The following is a 4751-nucleotide window of genomic DNA, read 5'->3' as shown; positions in this document are numbered from 1 at the left end:
GGCCATTCTGAGCACCCAGGGTGTACTTTAGCCTGCCAGAATATGAAATACATAATGTGTTAGATAGAATAAATAAACTAATCTTTAGTTATCTAATAAATATAGAAATAGAAATCACAATTTCACAAACTAAAAAAACAGCAGCAAATGGGTGTATATAAATAGCGTGTGAATAGATGTGGAAATTTACACTAGTAAGAAACTGCAGCTGACAAAGGATTAGTTTTGCCTATTTTTAACAAAAACAGTTTTGCCTGACTGGTAAATGTATATTTTTCAGCCCTCTATGTATCTGTAATATATTATTATTATTATTATTATTATTATTATTATTAGTTATTTGTAGAGCGCCAACAGATTCCGCAGCGCTATAAACAAAAGGGGGAGTACAACAAAACAATTATTGGGTAGAGGGCCCTGCCAAGAGTTGCACTGTTGTAGTCAGCTCTTAAGAAGGTGATCTACAAACAGCTGGACTTTTAGGCTTACATGCTAAGAGGGTTCAGGGGATTGCAGTGGAGGAGAGGAACTAGTATTAGGAAGGGTTGGCGTAGGTTGTATGCGTCCCTGAACAGTAGAGTCTTTAGGGAGCACTTGAAGCTTTTAAAACTAGAAGAGAGTCTTGTGGAGCGAGGCAGAGAGTTCCACAAGATGGGAGCCAGTCTGGAGAAGTCCTGTAAACGGGAGTGTGATGAGGTGACAATAGAGGAGGAGAGTAGGAGGTCATGAGCAGAGCGAAGGGGACGGGAGGGAGAGTATCTGGAGACAAGGTCTGAGATGTAGGGGGGAGCAGTGCAGTTGAGGGCTTTGTATGTAAGAGTGAGAGTTTTGTGTTTGATCCTAGAGGCAAGAGGAAGCCAGTGAAGGGATTGGCAGAGAGGCGCAGCAGATGAAGAGCGACGTGTAAGGAAGATGAGTCTGGCAGAGGCATTCATTATGGATTGTAAAGGAGCTAGACGGCAGGTGGGGAGACCAGAGAGGACAGAGTTGCAGTAATCAAGGCGGGAAAGAATGAGAGAGTGGATTAAAATCTTGGTTGTGTCTTGTGTAAGGAAGTGTCTAATTTTAGAGATGTTTTTAAGGTGGAAGCGGCAGGCTGTAGCCAAGGACTGAATGTGAGGAGTGAAGGAAAGATCTGAGTCAAATGTGACCCCGAGACATCGGGCATGCGAGGTAGGGGTAATGATGGAGTTGTCAACAGTTATAGAGATATTAGGGGTGGAGATTTTTGAAGAAGGGGGGAAAATGAGGAGCTCAGTTTTGGAGAGATTTAGCTTGAGGTAGTGAGAGGACATCCAGGAAGAGATGTGAGAAAGACAGTTAGTGACACGGGTTAGCAAGGAAGGAGATAGTTCTGGTGCAGAGAAGTAGATTTGGGTGTCATCGGCATACAAATGATATTGGAAACCGTGGGACTTAATTAGGGAACCTAGTGATGACGTATAGATTGAGAAGAGAAGGGGACCGAGGACAGAGCCTTGCGGTACTCCGACAGAAAGTGGTGACGGGGCAGAGGAGGCCCCAGAGAAGGCTACACTGAAGGTACGGTTTGACAGGTAGGAAGAGAGCCACGAAAGGGCTGTGTCACAGATGCCGAAGGATTGGAGGGTTTGGAGCAAAAGAGGGTGGTCGACAGTGTCAAAGGCTGCGGACAGATCAAGGAGGATAAGCAGAGAGAAGTGGCCTTTTGATTTAGCTGTAAGTAGGTCGTTGGTGACCTTAACAATAGCTGTCTCTGTGGAGTGATAGGGACGAAATCCAGATTGCAGCGGGTCAAGAAGGGAGTTTAACGTAAGGAAATGGGATAGGCGTGCATATACTAGTTTTTCAAGAAGCTTTGAAGCAAGAGGGAGGAGAGAAATTGGGCGGTAGTTGGATGGGGAGGTAGGATCAAGGGAAGGTTTTTTGAGGATAGGTGTGACCAGTGCATGTTTCATTGATGAGGGAAATGTACCAGTGCTGAGGGAGAGGTTGAAAATATGTGTTAGTATAGTGGTAAGGGTAGCAGAGAGAGAGGGGAGCAGATGTGAGGGGATAGGGTCAAGGGGACAGGTAGTGAGGTGAGAGCGCAGTATAAGTGCTGAAACGTCGTCCTCAGTAACAGGGGAGAATGAACTAAGTTTCAGGTTATGAGGGTTGTGGTTGAGTGAGAGTATTTGAGGGGGGGAGAGAATGGAATTGTGTTGAGAACTGATTTCATGTCTGATGTAATCAATTTTGTTAATGAAGTGACTGGCAAAGTCTTGAGCTGACAGAGAAGTTGTATGAGGAAGTGGAGGAGGGCGGAGGAGAGTATTGAAAGTGAAGAACAGACGTTTTGGGTTTGAAGAAAGATTAGAGATAAGAGTAGAGAAGTAGTGTTGCTTGTGGAGATTAAGGGCAGAGTAGTAGGAGTTCAAGATGAATTTGTAATGAAGAAAATCAGCTGAACTTATAAAAAGGGTATTTTTTTACATCATATTACTAGTTCTTTAATTTTCTTCTAAAACTTTTCAGTCTATGATGATTGACCAGCCCTGCTATCAAACTTATTGTGCAAAGAACGGAGGTCAGGCTGCACAAGTAATATCAAAGGACTCTAATTTGCTACAGCATATCATTTTAAGACCAGTGACCCTGTACTTCTATGTGTTTAACCCCCCGCAAAGAACACCAATGCAATTAGCAGCACTAGTTACACAGCTGGGTTATGCAACTATCGCTGCTGATTGGGTCTAATGACGTTTCTTCTCAGGACCAGCAGTGCTCTGTGGGTCCTGAGGGTCACTAGTCTTAAAATGACATGTTCTAACAAATTAGAGCATGTCATTTTAAATTCAAGTACTACACGCTGCCTTGCTTCCAGTGAAAATAGGAGGACATGTTTCCTGCCTAGGAACATTGTCATCCCATTATATAATAAATGAAGCTCATGTTTCTTTTCATAGTCTGAATACAGTAGAGCCAAATAATTCTATCTTATTTATTTGTGTTCTAAATTTCAATAAAGAAAACTAAATTCCTTATTTCCCTTTCAGGCAGCATGACATTTTTGGTATCCTTTATAAATTGAAAACAATGTTAGAGACAATTTTATTTTTGCTATAAGTTATTTGTAATGCAACACCAAATTCCATATTACGGAGTACACAATAATATTGATTCATGGTAAAAAGAACAATGGCAGGATCATGAGACCAGACAAAACAAATGAATACATGAGGAGGTCCCAGTTGTAAAGAGTTACAATTTTATTCCAAAATTCATTATTTACTATTTTGTTTAAATAAACTGCAAACAAGAGGTTATGACTTTGTGTTTGTTTTTGGCAAGAACTGCAATATCGTAGCACTTAGTTTAAAGGGACATAAAAGTCAAAATTTAAAGGGACAGTCTAGTCAAAAATAGACTTTCATGATTCAGATAGGGCATGTAATTTTAAACAACTTTCCAATTTACTTTTATCATCAATTTTGCTTTGTTCTCTTTTTATTCTTAGTTGAAAGCTAAACCTAGGAAGCCTCATATGCTAATATCTTAGCCCTTCAAGGCAACCTCTTATCTGAATGCATTTTGACAGGTTTTTTTACAACTAGAAGGTGTTAGTTCATGTTTGTCATATAGATAACATTGTGCTCACGCCCGTGGAGTTAACTAGGAGGCAGCACTGATTGGCTAAACTGCAAGTCTGTCAAAAGAACTGAAATAAGGGGGCAGTCTGCAGAGGCTTACATACAAGGTAACCACAGAGGTAAAAAGTGTATTTATATAAGTGTGTTGGTTATGCAAAGCAGGGTAGTTCTGGGGCAGACTGTCCCTTTAAACTATCATGATTCACACAAAACATCTCAATTTAAAATGCTTTTCAATATCAGAGTGTATTAAAAAAAATATACTTCAATTTACTTCTATTAGCAAATGTACTTTGTTCTCTTGGTATCTTTAGTTGAGATGCATACCTAGGCTACTGGAGGAGCAATGCACTACTGGGAGCTAGCAGCTGATTGGTGGCTATACACATATGCCTATTGTCACTGGCTCAGCTAGCTCCCAGAGTGTGTTTAATTGCAGGTTATTTGCAGCAATAGTAAAATGATCCTACACCTTGAAGTACTTTCTTTTTGCAATGTTATGTCCCTTTTGAAATGTATGAGCACCAGCTATGTGACAAGTTGTATACGGATTTTATATTCATTTGATTTTAACCCCCTTGTCAAATGGTTGGCAACAACATGCTCACTACCCATTTGATCATCCAATACCAAAAGCTCCATTCACCCACCCCATGCCTCACCACCTTCTCCGGTTTCCCTGCGCTCTTACAGTTACCCGTGCAGTGATACACCGCGGCCTCCTTTATTACTAAGGCTAAGCGAGACTATTCTAGACCAGGATGTTATTTGTCATGTACCTCCGTGTATCAACACAACGTCTGACCGTCTAAGGCTCAAAACCAAAGTCTAAGGCACTGTTTCAAAACCATCCTTCCGTCCAGGCAGGAACGCATGCGCATTGCATTGTAACTCTGTGATCCATTAGCGACGCCTTACACCCAATGGTAGCAACTAGATCCCATCCGTGCTAAGGACCTTTTGTCACATGACTGCAGTAATCACATGATACAGAGAGTTGAGGATGCAGAAGAGCAATAGGGAGGTGTTGTGTTTTACTAGTGCATCTCTGAGCACAGTTTCTTTAAAGGGCAGGAGAAGGATTTGTCATGTGAGTTTATTTTTGTTAAAGGAAGCCTTGATGTGACAAAGGCTGGGACC

General features: G+C 41.4%; 1 protein-coding gene across 2 annotated transcripts in view; it reads right to left on the bottom strand.

The window, feature by feature from the left end:
- INTS1 (integrator complex subunit 1) overlaps positions 1-4479 on the bottom strand; it is a 190185-nt gene extending 185706 nt beyond the window's left edge. Inside the window, exons 1-2 of one of the 2 annotated variants that reach the window (XM_053694668.1) lie at positions 4391-4475; positions 1-32 (exon numbers count right to left, since the gene is read on the bottom strand). The exon at positions 1-32 is cut by the window's left edge and continues 39 nt beyond it. The gene's annotated coding sequence lies outside the window, so the exon portion shown is untranslated. Of the gene's footprint in view, positions 33-4390 lie in introns of both variants that reach the window. The other variant, XM_053694669.1, reaches the window with a different exon arrangement.
- Between the last annotated feature and the right edge of the window lie 272 nt (positions 4480-4751).

Source organism: Bombina bombina, chromosome 11, assembly GCF_027579735.1.
Source record: "Bombina bombina isolate aBomBom1 chromosome 11, aBomBom1.pri, whole genome shotgun sequence".
NCBI lineage: Eukaryota > Metazoa > Chordata > Amphibia > Anura > Bombinatoridae > Bombina > Bombina bombina.
Note: the sequence above shows the minus strand (reverse complement) of the source record. Positions and strands in the feature narration are given on the sequence as shown.